This window comes from Cupressus sempervirens, chromosome 6 (assembly GCF_028749045.1).
Source record: "Cupressus sempervirens isolate cs-2001-9-10 chromosome 6, ASM2874904v1, whole genome shotgun sequence".
NCBI classification, from domain to species: domain Eukaryota; kingdom Viridiplantae; phylum Streptophyta; class Pinopsida; order Cupressales; family Cupressaceae; genus Cupressus; species Cupressus sempervirens.
In genome coordinates this window covers 499621204-499641541 of record NC_143123.1, presented here as the reverse complement: position 1 = coordinate 499641541, position 20338 = coordinate 499621204, and the positions used below count along the sequence as shown (strand labels likewise).

Below are 20338 nucleotides of genomic sequence, written 5' to 3'. Positions count from 1 at the left end.
TTAGTGGTGAATCTACGAATATTACCAAAAAAAAAAAATTGGGGCAATGCCTTGGACCCCACTAATTATGAAGTATGTACAATACTTTCCTAATTAGTCACCATAATCTAACAATCTCCCACTTGGAGACTGATCAAGCTCCACACTAAAAAACAATCTCCCAGTTGGACTGATCTTGTAGCAATACCACTACCACATGGGGCTCCCACTAGATCAAAACCACCCTGGACTCTGTTCCTCTTTTATTCATGTTCAGTCTAAAAAGACCAACTAAAGATGAAGAGGAGTACGGTTTCTCCCTTGTTACAACCTTTGTCAACATATCTACTAGATTGTCATTTGTATAGATCTTCTCTAGCTTTAATTGTCCATCCTCCAAAACTGATCGAATGAAATGGTACCGCAACTGTATGTGTTTAGTATTAGAATGCAGGGCTGAATTCTTTGCAAGATGAATGGAACTCTAACTATCTATGAACAAATAATTATCCTTCTGAGGACCTCCCAATTCTTCCAAGAAGAACTAAAGTCATATCATCTCCTTGGCTGTCTCTATAGCAGCAACATACTCTACCTCTATAGTGGATAGAGCAATAATCTTCTATAACCTAGAAACCTAGCTCAAGGCTACCCCACCAACAGTAAAGACATAACCTATAGTACTCCACCTGGTATTAATATCCCCTACCAAATTTGAGTCAACATAGCACTATAAATCAGTAGTAGAGCCCCCAATGTGTAAACACTTATTGGATGTTCCTCTCAAATATCTGAGAATCCACTTGATAGCATTCCAATGCTCAAATCCTAGATGACCCATATACTTGCTAATGACTCCCACTGCATGGGCAATATCTGGCCTAGTGCATACCAGAGCATACATCAACCTTCCTACAGCTAAAGCATAGGGTACCTTAGACATCTTATCCTCCTCTTCCTATGTCTTAGCACACATCTCCTTAGTCAATTTCAAATGACTAGGTAAAGGTGCGCTAATAGATTTAGCATTCTCTATACAGAAACATTGCAACACCTTCTCAACATAATCAGCCTGAGATAGTGTCAATGTTCTACTCTTCCTATCTCTACAAATATTCATACCAAGGATTTATTTTCTAACCCCAAATTGTTCATAGAAAATGCTTGTGCAAACTTGCATTTCAGCCCCTTAATATGATCTATGTTAGACCCAGCTACAAGCATATCATCAACATATAAACATAAACTAACATAGCTATCATCATCCAACCTCTTAAAATAAACACAATAATCTAAATGACACTTGTGATAGCATGCTCATGCATAAATCTATCAAATTTTAGATACCATTACCGAGGTGCTTGCTTCAAGCCATATAAACTTTTCTTCAATTTGCACACTAAGTTCTCCTTACCTTTGACCTCAAATCCTCATGGCTAAGCCATATATATTTCTTCATTCAAATCACCATGAAGGAAGGTTGTTTTAACATGCAACTGCTCTAAATGAAATTTTTCAGTAGCCACAAAACTTAAAACAATACGGATAGAAGTCATTTTAACAACAGGAGAAAATATCTCATCAAAATTAATTCCCTTTTTTTGTACAAATCCTTTTACAACTAACCTAGCCTTAAATATTTTCTTACCTCCTATTTCTTCTTTCAAACTATAAACTCACTTATTCTATAAAGCCTTTTTACCTATAGGCAACTTGCACAAATCCCATGTCTTATTCTTCAGCAAAAAGTCCATTTCATCTTTCATTGCAGACTCCCACTGAATCTTAGTATCTACCTACATAGCTTCATCATAACTTTCAGGTTCACCAACATCAGTAAGTAAAATAGAATACAAAGAAGGAGAAAATCTTTGTGGAGGTCTAATTTTCCTCGTTGACTATCTAACATTCACTAGTGTGTGTGGTATTTTTTGTTGCAGTTGTTGCACATCATGAGGAATTGCTGGAACATTAGCTTTTGGAGTATCATCTAGTACTACATAATCATCTTCTTTCTTCTCATGTTGCTGCAACAGATCTTTGTACAACACTTTCTCATTGAATATGACATCCCGACTTCTTACAATTTTATGATTTTCAAAATCCCAAAGCCTATAACCAAATTCATTAATGCCATATCCAACAAAGACACATTTGTTTGATTTAGCTTCTAGCTTGGTTCTATTTTTAGATTCTATATGAGCAAAAGCTTCACAACTGAAGGTCTTGAGAAAAGAATAACTCACCTTCTTACCAGTACATGCTTCCTCTAGAATACCACAACCCAAAGGAGTAGAGGGTCCTCTATTAATCAAATATACTACAATATTGACAGCCTTTGCCCACATGTGTAAGGGCAACCTAGCATGTAACCTCATGCTCCTTGTGCGTTCCATTATAGTCCTATTCATGCGTTCAGCCACTCCATTTTCCTCTAGAGTCCTTGGAATAGTTTTTTGTCTATGAATACCATTAGTGGAGCAATAATTTTCAAATTCATGACTACAATACTCACCACCATTATCAGATCTGAGAAATTTTAATTTCTTACCAGTCTCATTTTCAACCAAGCATTTTCATTTCTTAAAAGTTCGAAATACATCAGATCTCTATCTAAGGAAATTAACCCATACTTTTCTAGTTGTGTCATCAATGAATGTAACATAATAATAAGAGCCACCAAGGGAAGATACCTAAGTTGGTCCCCATCCATCTATATGCACAAGCTCTAATTTCTCCTTTTTGTTTTCCTTTCCAATCTTTACAAAATTCACTCTCTTTTGTTTTCCATACACACAACTTTCATAGAAATCCATATTAACACATTTCAAACCTACTAAAACTTTCTTTGAATGAAGTACTTTCATACCTTTCTCGCTCATGTGCCCAAGTCTGTTTTGCCATAGTTCTATATCAGAATCTACATCAGCTATTTGTTCTCCTTGCTCAACTACAGCAATTGTTCCTGAACATTCATTTTCCTCTTAAACAATCAAACTAGAAGGAACAATATGAACTGTACAAAGATATAAGGTGCCTACTTTCACACCTTTTGCTACTACAAGGGAACCTTTTGAAACCTTCTAATTTTTATCATTAAAAGTAACTACAAAACCCTCATCACCGAGTTGCCCCACTGAAATTAAATTCCTACTTAGCCTTGGAACATGTCTTACCTCATGTAGTAGCCAATGATTCCCATTCTACAACTTAATCTTAATTGTTCCCTTTCAAATAATCTGACAAGGTTCAGTATCACCCAAATAAACAAGCCCAAAATCCCCTTGGGCATAATCAATGAAATAACCTCTATGAGGTGTAGCATGAAATGAAGCACCAGAATCTAAAACTCATGAATCATCAACACTCTCTAAAGACAAAAGCAAAGCATCCTCTTCAGATTTGTTACTTACCACATTTGCCTCCTGCTCTCCATTTGGTTTATCTTCTTCATTTTTCTTTCAATTCCAACAATCTTTCTTTTTGTGCCCTAGTTTCCTATAGTACCAGCAATCATTTGGTTCTCCTAATTGAGATCTCCTACCCTTTGACTTTCATCTTGATTTCTCACAATTTCCAGAGTTACTTCCTCTCTCAGTCGTTCTACCCCTGCTTTTTGCATTCAAAGCACTTCTTGATGTAGATCCACATCAGGATTTGTATGATTTTCCTCACTCAAAACAACACCGATCATATCATCATATTTTAGGGTACTAGATCTAGGAAAAGAACTACTCACTGCCATTACCAAGCCATTCTAGCTTGTAGGCAAAGAACACAAAATCAAGAGAGCCCTAATTTCTTCATCAAAACTGATACCCACAAAAGATAACTGACTAGTAATAGTATTAAACTCATTTAAATGATCTGCAATAGATCCACCTTCTGCCATTTTCATATTAAATAAATGCTTCATGAGAAATACCTTGTTCGAAGCGAAGGGCTTTTCATACAGTGTCACTAGGGTTTTCATCAAATCTTCTATCAACTTTTCTTTTGTAATATTAAATCCCACCAATTTTGCCAAGCATAACTGAATGCTTCTGAGTGCCTTTCTATCCAAAAGATCCCATTCAGCCTCTAACATAGTTCTCAAATTCTTGGCTTTGCCTTCCAATGGCTTCCATAAATCCTTCTCATATAGATAGTCTTCCATTTTTATCTTCCATAACTGGAAGTTCTGCCCATTAAACTTGTTAACCCTCAGCTTGCCCTCATCTGCAATTGCTCCCACTCAATCGTGAGACTCCCATTTAACCATGAGACTTTCCTGGAGAGGATAACTAAAAGACAACCTTGCTCTGATACCACTTGTTAGGATAAACCATAGATAGAAATAAAAACTACATGCAAATATAACCAATAATAGAAAATAATAGATCACACAAAAATGAACACAACACACCAGTATTTAATGCGGTTCACCCAATCCCTGGGCTATGTCCACCAAACAACAAGTCCAATATTATTACAATCTAGTGTTTACAACTTGACTACAATCCGTAATCCCTTACAGCTCAATACTACCGCAAGAAGTAATTTCGCATCACAACATAATGAAAATACCCAACCCTAAACCCTTTAATACAAGTATTAAACTTCTTTAGGGTTATAACATGTCAGCCATAAATTAGCAATAACTTTAGTGGCGAATCTACGAAAAGTACCCAAAAAAAAAATTTCAGGGTGATGCCCCAAACCCCACTAATTATGAAGTGTGTACAATACTTTCTTGATTAGTCACCATAATCTAACACTAGGTCGGATCGCCAAGCCAGCTCACCAAGTCATGTTACCAACTTGACTATTCAAGTATGCTCACAAAGTTGACTCTTTAAGTTTTCTCATCAAGTCACCCCACCAAAGCACCTCATCAAGGTTAGTCTTTAAGTCCACTCACCAAGTCCACTTGCCAAGTCACCGCACCAAGTTGACTCACCATCTCGCCTCACCAAGTGGACTCACTAAGTTGGCTGGCCAATTTGCCCCACCAAGTCAACTATTCAATTATGCTCACCAAGGTGACTCTTTGAGTTCAGTCATCAAGTCACCCCATAAAAGTGCCTCATCAAGGTCAGTCTTTAAGTCCACTCATCGAGCTTTCTCACCAAGTCAGCTCACCATGTCACATCTTTAAGTGGCCTCACTAGGTTAGCTTGCCAACTTGCCCCACCAAGTTGCCACTTTAAGCCCACTCACCATGTTAGATTTTCAAGCTGGCTCCCCTAGTCAGCTTGCCAAGATGACAATTGAAGTACGCTCACCAAGTTGACTCTCTAGGTTTGCTCATGAAGTTTTCCCCCTAGGCCAACTCTCCAAGTTAGTACACCAAGTCACCCCCACTTGCCTCACCAACTCACCACTTTAAGTCAAATCACCATGTCAACTCACCAGGCCGACTCCCCTAGTCAGCTCGCCAAGCCGACAATTCAAGTATGCTCACCAAGTCAACTCTTTATGTTCGCTCACCAAGTCTGCCCCCTAGGTCAGCTCACCAAGTCACCTCCACCCAATCACCTCAATGAATTGACTCTTTAAGTCAGCTCACCCAATGGTTTTACCACCTTGCCTTGGCAAGTTGGCCCGTTATGTGTGCTTGTCAAGTTGTCCCACTAAGTTGCTTCTCTAAGCCCACTGACCATGTCAACTCACTTGGTTGGCTCACCAAGTTGACTATTCAAGTACACTCGCCAAGTCACCCCACCAAGTCATGTCACCAAGTTGACTATTCAAGTGTACTCGCCAAGTTTACTTTGAGTTCACTCATCAAGTTACCCCACCAAAGCACCTCATCAAGGCTAGTCTTTGAGTCTGCTCACCAATTTAGCTTGCCAAGTTGCCTCTCCAAGTGGCCTTGCTAAGTCAACTCGCTAACTTGCCCCACCAAGTCACCACTTTAAGCCCACTCACCATGTCAGATTGCCAGGCCGGCTCCCCAAGTGAACTCACCAATCTGACAATTCAAGTACGCTCACCAAGTTGACTCTTTAAGTTTGCTCACCAATTTTGCCCCCTAGGTCAACTCTCTAGGTCATCTGTATCCCCTGCTATAGGTGGACTTGATCTCTAGCAAGCTTATTTTGACTGTATCTTTTACTTTCAACAATACCAATATTTTTAACTTGGCGTGGCCCCATCCCATTAGATGCTTGATCCATGTCACTCTACTAGTAATGAATAAGAATAGCATGTGTATTAAAGATAAATCACTTGAGCTAGAAACTGTATCCATCTTTATGAATCTAAAATATGACATATCAAAAAGTGGAATAGTTCTAATGGAGAAATATTATGAATGAGCCAACTTTAGCATCAAATGCCTGAATAAAAATCAAAGTATACCTCAAATTCATAATATTTGCAACAATATAGAGACCTTCCTCTTTGTTTACTATCTACATTAGCCATTTGATTAGATGTATTTTGAGAATTAATGGAATGGTTCCAAGACATCAATGACTAAGAACCAACAAAGAAAAATCTAGCTAGGAAACAAACAACTGATATAAATAATTTTGAAACTTGAAATTTAAAAAAATCATTTTATCTTTGCCCCTACACAAAGAAATAACTCTAATAGTAAAAAAGATCAACATGCACTTTAGCTTAGAAAATTAAAATCCATAGAAATCAAATATTTAACAAGTTATAAAGCCATAATAAGTTCAATGCCATTCATCCATTGAATCATTATTTGACTGCTCAATACATTGAATTAATAAGCCTAATTAGTCATCAGAAAACACACCAAATACTAAATGTGAATGTACTTGGCTATGCTTCCATTATCATTGACCAAAAGGAGACCAAGTACGTAAATTACAACTGAAATGGTAGTTAAAATCTTATAATCAAGAGAGCCCAAGATTTCAAAGGAAACCCTCATATTATTCCTAGAATTGGCATAAATTATGGCTAAATCTAACCTACACAACATGTCAGTGAAGTTGAACTATGTGCAAAGGAAGTGTACCAATATTTTCCCCTTTTACAACCATTTGAAATAAAAGTTGAAGTGAATCATCTTCAATCAGACTTTGTGCTACTCCATGGTGACTAGCCAATGCCTTCATTATATGCACTATATTTCCTTCACTCACTTTGTTAACTACCTACATAAATCTAGTATGGTGTTGCCAGCTAATAAGCATGTAACATATCCAAAATCTTATTTCTTGCACCAAGAATAAGCTATATTAAAAAAAAATCTGATTCTAGAAGTACTAAAAATTCACATAAATCACTGACCATGAGGAAATTATTAGGTAAAAAGTCTATTCAATAACCACCTAGGGGACTCTGGAATAAAGAAGAGACCTTCTTGCAAATATCATTCATGGCACATATAAGTGGACCAATGTTGAGTTTCCTCAAATGCAAAATAACAATCTCAATGTTGTGTTTTTTATCAGACGTCAACCTGGATGGAGACCATTTACTATTTATTGTGATATTTTATTTGATGAAAACATGTAAAGAACATTACCCATAATAGCAAGTTCACATCATGATACCAACATTCAAAGAAGATATGCTCTTGGATAATAGCCTAGTGCTCAACAATTGCAAAATTAAGAGTGCAATAAAGGAATATATATCCTTCCCATGACAATTCATGTCATATGCGATCAATTAAATTGCATGTTAAGCTTTGAGTTGACTATAAAATAATGCAGTACTCAAATCTAAAAGAAGAATCTTAGTATTGGACTAGCCTACATCACAACCCCATAAATCCACCGCCACTATTCCTTGAACAATACAATTATACAGACATGATTCCATGAAAGTTGTGAAACTTAATTGAATAGTATCATAAGTGTACAACCAAAAGCCACAACTAAGCAAAGTAGGAAATTTTTCTTTTCTAAGGCCTTGTTTTTTTCTATACTAATCATATCAGCATATAGCATATAGGCTACTAAAAGAAGGAATCAATTATGATTTTAAGAAGATTGAATGATAATTATATCCCACGGTATTTTGGAAGCAAGCTAGATCATGATAAGAGAAAATATTTTCTCAATCAAAGATCCAATTATAGTTTTGTCCAGTCCAAGACAAGTATCTATGAATTAACTAGAGGCATAGTAGAAATGTAGTTATATATGCTTGTTACATAATTAAGGCTATTAATATATATGTTATTTTCAAGGTCCTATGGTAGCTGATAGCTCTTTAAAGGACTACTTGAATTAGACTAAACTAAAAAAAAGTTACTTTACCTTGAGATATTTATATCGATACTTTGGAGTGTGATATCACTAAGTCCATCATCATAATCACTAAGGCTGCAGCGATCTATCGATATATGCCATGAATTTGGCTTTATTTGAATTCCATCGACATCAAGCCCTCTGCCACCTTCAAATTCTAAATTGTTTATAATGATATGTTCACACTCTTTTAACTATAAGCCCTTGCCCACCAGCTTTATTTGATGCCCACATCCATCAATTGTCTTCTATGAGGAAACTCTCAAATAAGACAAAAGATTAATCATTCTTGACACTTCAAAAACAATCCACAGAGGTTCCTTCTATTCAAAGCCTTCACAAAGGGTTCCAGGGCCACTATCTATCTAGCTAACAAGCATTTTGTCAAACATATATTATAGCCTCAATATTTTATTTCTATATGCAATAAAATTTTGATATTGTAATGTTCAAAAGACTTCACTTAAAATCACTGGGCGCATGCAAAATCGTGTTGGTTGACTAAAATTGGTGAAAACATTTTGAGGCTATATTTACACTTTCCCCAAAGAAATCTTTGCTAATCTATGAATTTATCATTTACAAACCAATGAATCCTAAAATAGAAATTCACAATATTTTGTTTTTCTAGCACATTAGACCATCAAACTATTGGACTTTCAACAAATGACAAAATCTTTCATGTACAGATGCTAAAAAATTCATGTTTTATCTATTTAATAATGAGTGAAATAAGATGAACACAAATACGTGGAGATGTTGGAACCTAAGAATTGGCAATTTAGAAAATTTAAGACATGCATTTCTTATACTAGTTTACGTTGAAACATCTAAGCCTAAGAGGGTTCCCTAAATTTTGAAAACATTTTTTTCATGTTGTTGCACAAAAGCACGCATAACACTAAGAAGTTCTATATGGTCAAAATTTGACTCCTAAATTGCCTTGATGTTGCACAAAACATCAAGTTTGCATGGCTTCAAAAACTTCACCAGATGTTATACCACCATCTTCAACTGATTATGTTTGGCTTTGACTTGAGCCCTTTAGCAACATAAGGATCAACAACTTGCATTGAGAGTTGTGAAACCTTGTGGAAGGAGACTGCTTTAAGTTGAGCAAATATACAATTAAGCTTTGAGTTCATTGCCACATAATATGGATATCCAAAGCCCTCTAATATGGTATCTACCATCAATTTACATATTACTAAAGTCTTTGAGATCCTATGAAATATAAAGCTCCATGCAAATTTGGCAATAAAAACAAGTTAACTAAAATTTATCCACTTTGACCTACACCACATAACCAAAAGAGGTGGAATTGTAGATAGGAATGGCCTATATACTAGTGGCTAGTGTAAAAATTCAAGTCAAAATTGGCATTTCATGCTTATAGATCAGAGACCAAAAAATCCTTTGTCTAAGCAATAAAAAATTTGTGGACATAATAAGGGCCATAAATAAGAACATCTATGATTGACTATTATAAAGTGATTAAGCTAAAGCTTTTGTTAAGTTCTAAAAAACACATTTCAACTTAAATCCCATGAGAGGACCACACAATATAGATCCAAATATGGAACATTTCCAAGTGATGTCCTCCTAACAAAGAACCCAATGAACATAAGCTATATCAATCATTTGCAAGCGAGGCAAACAAATATAGCTTTTAGGCATCAATATACATTTATATTCACATTAAATATGGATAATCAAGCTATAAAATGCTTGCAAACTCAAGAACAACTACGTGCTCCCCATATTAAATGGTCTAGTTATTTGTGGACTTTCACATTTATAATCAAGTACAAGGTAGGGAAGAAAAATGTGGTTAGCAATGCTCTGGGTCTCAAAGGATTTCATGTACAGCTATGACTAATGAGGTGGCAGGTTTGAAGCATCTCAAGGATGTATTACACTAAATAATCCAGCCTTTCAAGCCACTAATAATCCTTGTAAAGAATCAAATATAGGCATTATGAGTTCCCATTTGGACTTCATGATGCATGATCAATTTTATTCCAGAGAAAACAAATTGTGTTGTCCTCAAGCTACCACAAGGAAGACCATATTATGTGAAGCACATGCTAGTTAGCTATTAGAATAATAGGGGAGAAATAAAATCCTACAACAACTAGAAGAGTGTAAATATTTGTCTTCTAAGACTTGAGATATTGTGATCTAAGTGAACATATGTTACATTTGAAAACTTTCCAAGCTTAGGCAACTAAAACTAAGAAAAATATTGATACTTAGTATCTTGGAAAATTTAAAAACATAAGAAATGTATTAGCATGGATTTTATATTGAGTCATATACAAAGGTTTTGAAGGTATATTTTGGTCATTGTCATGGATCAATTTTCCAAGATTGCTCACACTATAGCTTGTGAATACAAAAAAGATGCATCTTATAAGAAGAAACAAAATTTAGAGTCATGCTTGCTATAATTTATAGAAGAAGCCATGAGCATGACCACAGTGTAGTTGTGGATGTTATTCTCAAGCTTAAGAGCAATGAAAAATGATTGATTGAATGCTAGGAAATTTGTTGTACTACTTCCTCAGATACAAATGTAGACTGTGGTAATGGTTTTATGCATAATTTGCTTTAACAATTCAGTTAATTGCTTCACTAAGTATGTCCCTTTGAAAATGGTGTATACCCACTATTGTAAAGAGTTCACACTACATAACTATTTTTTAAGGGATGAAGAATTTCTTAAACCTGTGAAGAGAAGGCTCATAGGAGGATGCTTAAAAAGGCAGAACTTAGTTGGTGATCTACTATAGTGTATGTGCAAAAGGATTGATTTGACCATGAAGAATGCTTGTCAATACAAGATTCCATGAAAATCGAGCAGTGATACTTATTTCCTCTGGATTTGCCAAAAGATCTTCTACATTTTAAAACTGTTGATATGTCACAATTAAGGTTGGCAACAGTTATCCAATGCAGAGTTTTGAAGATCATAATATGGTATTTCTAAAGGTGGATTTAGTTAGAAATTGAGTTAAAGTTGTAAAACCTACTTCTAGATAATTGAGATTGGAATAACATTTTTTATTTTGATAAGATTGCAATACAGTTTTGATTTCATGGAGATTGTATAGTTGCTATCATAAAGCAGGTTCCACTTGTCTTGCATGCAAAAAATTTGTAACCACACAAAGGATGCCTTTTTGGATCTTATAATAAGGGAAGAAAGTGGTGAATGTTAAGGCAGAATATTGAATTTAACTATATCAGAGTTTGATCCAGATCTACTCAGATTCTTGGGTACTTTTGTAACTATTTTTTATTATCTGTGAGGAATTGCATGCATCAGTTCAATTTGATGAAAGTTTAGATAGGATTTCCTTGATAATTGGATTTACATTTTATAAATTCATCTAAATATGAAGGATGATCCCAATCATCTTCTACCCAGGATGATGGTTTGGAAAGTTACAACTCCAAATTGTTAGAAATAATGACCACAGATGAGAGGATTGCAAAATTGAAACCAAATTGACTCTTAATTTTCTTTACCTACAAACTTCAGTAGATCGTATCACCCACCAAAAAAAAGTACTCATACAAAGTGAGAAATAATTGAATCTTAAATTTCCTTACCTACAAACTTTAGCACATCATAAGCCTCTACAATAAGTTGCATGTCACCATACTTGATCCCATTGTGCACCATCTTGACAAAATTTTCGAATCCACCCTTTCCAATATAGGTAAGAAAAGGCCCATTATCCACTTGCATAGTGATCTTAACAATTTTATCCTCAATATACTTGTAAGCCTCATATGACCCTCCAGGCATAAGACAAAGGCCATTCTTGGCACTATCTTCACCCCCTGAAACACCCATGCCCAAATAGGGAAACCCCCTCTTCTTTGCCTCCTCCTACCTTCTCTTCGTGTTTTCATAAAATTCATTCCCACTATCCACAATACAGCCCCCTTCTTCCATGTGGGCAGCCAAAGTCTCAATTGATTTGTCCAAGGGAGGCTCTACTTTGATTAGAAGGATTATGACTCCGGGCTTCTGGATTCACAGCACAAATTCCTTGGCATCATGAAAGCCTTTTACTGATAGATTTCCTTCTAGCTTGGCTCTATCTATCATCTCATCTACCTTTTCTAGGCTCTAATTGTAGATTGAGATGGGGAAGCCTTTTTCTACAATGTTGAGAGCTAGATTCTACCCCATCATAGAAAATCTAGCCAATCCTATTCTTGACAATTCAGCCATCTCTTTTTCTTGTATTCACGTAATCAAAATAAAGAGTAAGGTTAACATCCAAGGGAGGCCTAGAACTTTTAGCTTACAAAGGGCATTTGAAAAAAACTTCCTTAGATTTTTGCAACAATGTCATTGTATAGAGTTCTAAGTTTAACTGTTTCAACATCAACTATTGAACCAGACTATATTGGTGTCATCTTTGAAAAGGCTAAACTGTCCAAGAGAAAGGTTTTCACAACAAAGGCAACATATAAAAATCTCATAGTGATCCAGATTGCAATTTAAACTAGGAAACTAGGCAAGGGATACAAATAGTGCAGTCAAATCAGCTCTCTCAAGCTCTCAGAACATAATGTAGATTTTTTATAAGAGCTAGTGTTTTGTTTAGTTAACCCCCTATTTTTTGCCTTGTGTTTTAATTGGATGTGAATATTTAAATTCCACTTACACTTTTCCTACACTATTTCACTACCGTGCAAATGGAATGTTACTATAGTTACAATAAAATATTATTATGTTTAACTACATCATCCTTCAACCATGCAGAAATATAAGCTTGTGCTTCTAATCAACAATAAACGAAACACTCAAGTACCAATGCTTAACTAAGAAACCCATTCTTTCACATAAAACAATACAGCTAAGTTGATTTTACATCCTTAGTTATTAATTATTATATGAGAAATGCATTGCATGTCTATCCACATTGGAGTAACATCAAATATATAAAAATAACTTCATAAAATTTTAGGCATAATACATGAACCGAGTTACCTCAAGTTCATATTCATCATCGATTGATTTGCCACTATTGTAAGATTATGTCTCGTCTTCACGTATTCTCTTGTTTGGCAATGCATCTGAAAGTTTTGTCCATACACACCCAATACACTTAGTTGCCTACAACAATCATAACAACCAAAATTTAGACCAAGATTTTGTTTTGATTTGCCATACTAAATCAATGTGAACCTAAGAAATAGTTAAAGATAGTGTGAAAATAAATTCAACCATGTAAAGAATAGAAAAATGATTATGCAGCTGGTCTGTCAAACCAATTTAAGACATACCAGTACAATACACTTGGAAACATTTAACAATAAGGAGCTAAGATATGCTAGCCCATATGAATTTTATATAGGAGAAATTTGTAAAGGCCACAATCACTACAATGTAAACAAGCCCAAAATAATCTTTCAAACTTTTTAGCACCAAGCAAGCACGAAAATATAAGAATGTATCTATTAAGTAACAAGAATGAACCTAGTCTAAACTTGACCATAATCTATAAAAAGAGCTTTCCATATAAAAAAATATGCAAAGGTTAAAAAATCAATGTCATCACATAAACAAAATAGTCTCTAAAGAAAACACATCTCTATTGTTTTTCATAGATTTTGGATCCTTCTTTTCTTTGGCAATTCCAACAACATCAAAACAGAGATCATTCATAGATGTTGCAACCTAGCCCAAACAATTAGAAACATATGTGTGTGTGTGTGTGTGTGTCTGTTTATGTATACACACACACACACACACACACACACACATATGTATATATATACATATATGTGTGTATATATATATGTATATGTATATATATGTATATATATATATGTATATGTATATATATATATATACATTTATATATATTTATATATTTATATATATATACATATACATATACATATACATATACATATACATATATATATATACATATATATATATATATATATATGTATGTATATATATGTGTATGTATATATATATGTGTGTGTGTGTATATATGTATATATATATATACATATATATATATACATATATGTATATATATATATATGTATATGTATATATATATGTATATATATATGTATATATATATATATGTATGTATATATATATATGTATGTATATATATATATATATATATAGTTAAGAACAAACATATATATATGTATATATATATATGTATCTATGTATATATATATATATATATACATATATATATGTTTTTTCTTAACTATATATATATATATACATACATATATATATATACATACATATATATATAGATATATACATACATATATATATAGATATATACATACATATATATATACATACATACATAGATATATACATATATATATATATATATATACATACATATATATATATATATATACATATATATATATATACATATACATATACATATATATATATATATATATATATATATATATAGTTAAGAACAAACATAAATCATCGAGAGGGTTTCCTTGTTTGATTTAGTTAGCATCTATAAATTGAAAATGTGAATAATATTAAAAAACCTTCAAGATTTCTATGCACCCAAAAACTAAACTCACATTTGAAAACTCAAAGTTTGATGTACCACATATCTCGATCAGTTTCATCCCATCAACTTTTAACTGCATCCAGATAAATAAGTTAGGTTTTTACACAGCAAGTTCTAGAACTTAGGGTGGGTATATGGATAAACAAGAAACCAAAGTTTAGAGAAGACTAACTTGAGGCCATTACTGTAGCATTTTCATACGTGTGATGATAAAAAGCAACACAAGAGTAAGGGTTTGAATTTTTTTTAAGTTGTTCACCCAAAAGAAAAAGAAAAAAGAGAAAAAAACTGCTCCTAGGTTATATACTTCATTCATATTGACTACAGAATCAAAGGATTATTATTGGCCTAATAACAAGCTTGAAATATGCAAGTACAAACTAACCTTATTTCTTCTTCCACATAGGTAAAATGTTATTGCAATGAATGCTAGATGACTAAAATCAGCTCTTGATCTCTGGGACTCTGGTAGAGAAACTATAAATCTTTCTTTCTATCTGTGTAATGTTAACATTAGAATTGCATATTCGATCATGATTTTGGGCTGACAAGACTCGAGGATCATATGCTAACCCCACACTTATCAGAGAGCTCAAGGTCAAAGTATAAGAGCATAGGATTTCATTTGGTATGCCCTTAGGCCTTACTCTGATGAAATCATTATACCCACCTTAATAATTTCCCCAAGCACAAAGCATATTATAAGCCTTTGAACCATAAATTTCAAAAGATTGGAAATCCATGAAAACAAATCATTTGGGTTCTAAAATCTAAACTAAGGAAACCTGGTTTCTCAAGTTCCATAGAGTACTATATAAATATTTGACCAGTAAGTTGCAAAACATCCAAAGTTTAAGTAAACAAACCATTTGAGAGCTAAAAACTAAGTCAACGAAAATGGAACTTACAAAGACAAGACTCTTTGGGTAGACCCAATCAATCTAAGACATCCAAACTAGATTCCAAGTTCTTGGATGTCCAGCTTTGGCCTGCAAGGCAAATTAAAAGTGCAGACTCATCATCATTTTTTAATATAATCCATTAATGTCAAAAAAGAAAACAGACAAGGAATAGCAACTAATTCAATTTAGATAATTAACCTACCTAACTCCAAGAGCATTTTTCTTTGCATTCAAGGATCTAGTATATGCCTTCTCGGACATGCCACTTAGCCTAATGGTCTTCTATCAATCAAAGGGAACTTCTAATCTATACAAACAATGCATTCAATCATTGCAAATTAAATGTCATTGTTGTAATTTTTCTAATAAAATCATAAAGAATGAGAACTAGAAATCCATGAAGGGTAAGCAATGGGAATCATCTAATGTTCAAGGAATAATTTCTCCTCTTGTTAAATTATTTCTTCCTCTACAACATAAATCCAGTCCCGAGGAATGTAGTGTAATGACAAGGATAGATGACATTAATAAGATTCAACCCAGTGTTATATTATCTCACTACCGACATGTGGCATGATCTTTGTTGTAAGGATTGTGCTATAAATTTAAGAAGTGACTCAATCCTTTTCAATGTAAAATAGATGAACCCATCTGAATAAGGTTCAAGAAAAATTACTTTGTAGTAGCGAGTTCAAAGCAGAGAACCGATTTGCAAACCTCACCTTGTGGATGAAAAGGGGTTAAAAAAGGACTCAATGATGAATATTCCCAATAAATTGCATTCCAAATGATAAAAATTGCACTAAATTTGATGCATTACTTAGATAAACATACCACACCAAAAGTGGAAGAATTAAAATGCACATTATGTCTCAGCTCCTCAACTTTCCCAATAACCTTGTTGTCTTCTGCAAGGCCTAGATTTCTTCCTAGCCCATCCATGTCCATGCTTCTCTGTCGTGTATGGCTTGGAAATGAATGTTACCCTCATTCGACCACTCCAACCAAAGGACTTCTCACCCTCTGTAGCCCATGAGCCCATCCTCCAAATGGACCAACTACAGTTCCACTCGCAACCCATGCAAATCAACCCACATGAAATAATACCTTTTTTTATTTTAACACAACAAGCCTATGTTGGTCAAAATTTTGACCAACACGGGCATGAATTTTTTAAAAAATACATTTTTTCCTTGCCTATTCCAACCAATTTGACTCCATATTAATAGATGGTCAAAAATTTTGGTCTAAAAATGGGGTCAAATGTACTAGTGATTCTTCAAAGGGGATGCATTTTAGTTGTGCAATGAATTCAATATTTAAAGGGCAATGATAAGTCAGGTAACAGGAGGTGACTCTGGCCCAATGGACAGACATTAGTCTTAGCTAAAGTTTCTAAAGTCCTCTACATTCTATCAAACAATGCAAGCCCCATCAAATCCATTTGTTGTTCACTAATTTGATCATTAATTTTTTTAAAATTCTATCCCCAATTCTCACACTCTCAATTAAAATTTCTAGATAAAGCAGCTACAAGAGGCACCAAATATTTGGAAGAACACATAAAAGTGGCCACTTTATAGAGTACATCATTAGAATAATCAGCTATTAAGGAAATGCCTGAGAGTACATAGTGTTTGGACACAAGATTAAGGAATGGTCCAAAAATCATAAACTTCAAAAGTAAACAGATGGGAAAAATCACAATCCTAACATATCAATGTGTTATTTAATAATGTGCCTACAATATCTATGGTGGTGACTTCAACAATTGAAAATGTTGAATATCATTAGTAGCTTATCTTCCATACACACCAACATGAGCATTTAAAATCTACTTCATCTCCACATAAAGTTTTTAAACTATGCTTAGAACCATTTATTCAGTAACTTACAACTAGATATTTTTTGATGATGTTTAGTTTCTTATGATTTTCCACAATAAATTTAAAAACCTACCATTTTGGTTTACTGACTTCACGTATCTTTCAGAAGCTGACTTGTGTTCTAAATAGTATTAAACATTAGAAAAAATAAAAAGTGTGCAAACATTTGGGATCTGAAAAATATGTTAGCTAAACATTATGCATAGTTGGTTGTTCCGTCCACGTCAAAGCATATTTCCCATTTGGAAAATAATTGATGCAATTTCTATTATATGTGACAAAGCTAACAACAATTGAATACTTCAATTACATCACTCCAAATTTCTATTCTAATAAAAATCAGCTCATTTTAAAATTTTAATAAAACAATGCCTACCTTGCTTGAAGAGAAACTAGACAAAGAAAGCATGGAAAAGGGTATGCTTACATAGCTCTTGTGTACCTAATAGTCAATACCCTAATGAGGAAGACTTTCCTATCTTCTGACATAGACTAAATCATAATCTTCTTGTGATGTAGGAGCACCCAGAGGTATAAGGGCAATCCTGTGTCACCCAAAAAAAATGTACTTAGACTTAGTTTCTGTTTCATGTGTTTTCATTTTCTGGATACCCATTTGGGTCAAATAAAGGTTCCAACTCTCATAATTCCACTATCAACATTCTAGGATAGAGTATTTGAACACCTTGGGATACGCATAAATGCCAAAAAAATAGGAGTATGCAATTGAGCCATCAGTTTGGTGAACTAGGAGGTGTAAATTGGCCAGATGAATGTAATTGTAATTTAGAGCATTCCAAAAAAAGAATCAAGTCAAAAGGCCCCACAGTTTGAAAGTTATCACAATTTTTTGAGTTTTGGAGACCTCCTAAAAATGCTTCAAAGTAAGGTTAGGGGCATTAAATTAACTTGAAAAGGGTTGAAAAATGGGAGACAAGCTAAGCTTGTCCATAAGGCTATAGAGCACTTCGAGAGCTTTCCGAAAATGTAAACAGTTCGTCAATCGGAGCTACAGTTCAAAACTTATGCCTCCCAAAAGTTCGCTTACCAGTTTTGTATTCTTCTAGATTTGCATCGACTTCTAACGCAACTTTTGGAGCCTTCTATTTGGTCAGTGAATGCCTACTAGCACTTTCTAGAATGTATTCCTAGTCCTTAACCATCTAGGGTCTATTTAAGAACATTTTTGGCATTGTAAAAGGCAATTTGGAGTGGAGTTTGAGAGGAGGTACTAAAAGGAGAAATTATCTCCAAAGTTATGTTATTGTAAGCCCTTAGGGCATGTTTAAGAAGTCTATTTTCTCTGTACTAAATGTATTAGCTTATCTAAAAAGTTAATAAAATTTCCCTTTCTTGTTGTGTCCATTCTGTGCATGGGTTGTGTCCTCAATAAGTTGTATTAGAGGTGGTTTTCCTGAGTGTGTAGACAGAGTGTCGATAGTGAGGTAGTTTGCACCAAGACTATGTGGTTGTGGGTTTGGGTTAAGAAGATGCCTCCACAAAGAGAGCATGGTGGAAGGGTCAGAGTTGTTAATCCTGATGAGGTTAGAGCCCTCCAAAGGTAGGTACAAGCATTTCAGGAGGAGCTTCATAGAGGAACAAATGTTGTCATAGGTGACGATAGTGAGGATGACAATGGAGAAGAAGAAATTGGACCAGAAGGGGAATTTGATGGGGAAGTTCTAAATCAGGTAGAGGAAGGCTTTTTATGGCCATTACTAAATTTGGGAAAAGACCTACAATTGATGTGGGTGTATTTTCAGGAAATCTGAAACCGGATGAGTTGGTCGACTGGATCAATGAACTGAAAGAATACTTTGAGTATGAGGATATCAAGGACCCAGATAGGGTTAAGTTTTCAAAGGCTAAACTGAAAGGCCATGCCAAAATCTAGTAGCAAGAGGCTCAATTGGAAAGAAATAGAAGAGGAAAGGATAAGATCACAAGGTGGGATCACATGGTGGACAAATTGAAGAAGCAGTTCATTCATGTGGACTACGAGCTTGACTTGTTTAAGAAGATGCATGGGCTAAAGAAAGTAGGAAGATCAATCCAAGAATATACAGAGGATTTTTATTGACTTTTGATTAGAGCAAGGCATTCAGAAGCAAATAACGAGAAGGTTGCTTGTTATATCAGTGGGTTGTGACCTAGGATCTAGGAGGAATTAAGTCTGGTAAGAATAACTAGCGTTGAAGAGGCAGAACCAATTTTCCCTACGAGTTGAAGAGAAGCTGAATAAGAGGTTTGAAGGGAGACAAAGAGGGCGTGGTCAAGGAGGAAGGGGAAGTGGTAGGTCATCTGGAGGTCAAAATGAAACCCAAAAGAAAAATGAAGATGTGGGTACTAGCAGGAACCAGAGGAATGAGGGTTTCAACTGCTTCTGTGATCAAGACTTTGGAAATGAAAGAGGAAGAGGTAGAGGACATGGACAAGGAAGAGGAGGCTTCTATGGTACCTATTTCCATTGCAATGAAGAAGGTCATCGTGCCTTTGAATTCCCTCAACGACAAGGAAGGATAGATAGGAGAGCTGAGGGCCAAGATAGGGTTGCTCATGTGGATGAGGATGCACAATCATCACATTCAAAGGATTTAGAAAGAGGAGAGACCTTGGTCAATAAAAGGGTCCTACTAAGTGGTGAGATTGAACGAAGACAAAGAAGGAGTTTGTTTCATACCAGATGCAAGTGTGAGGATAAATGTTGTGACGTGATCATTGATGGTGGTAGCATTGATAACTTGGTATCAGAG

At 34.6% G+C, this 20338-nt stretch overlaps 1 pseudogene; it reads right to left on the bottom strand.

The window, feature by feature from the left end:
• Positions 1 to 12093: 12093 nt before the first annotated feature.
• LOC149553211 (origin of replication complex subunit 6-like) lies at positions 12094 to 16647 on the bottom strand (annotated as a pseudogene).
• Positions 16648 to 20338: the final 3691 nt, after the last annotated feature.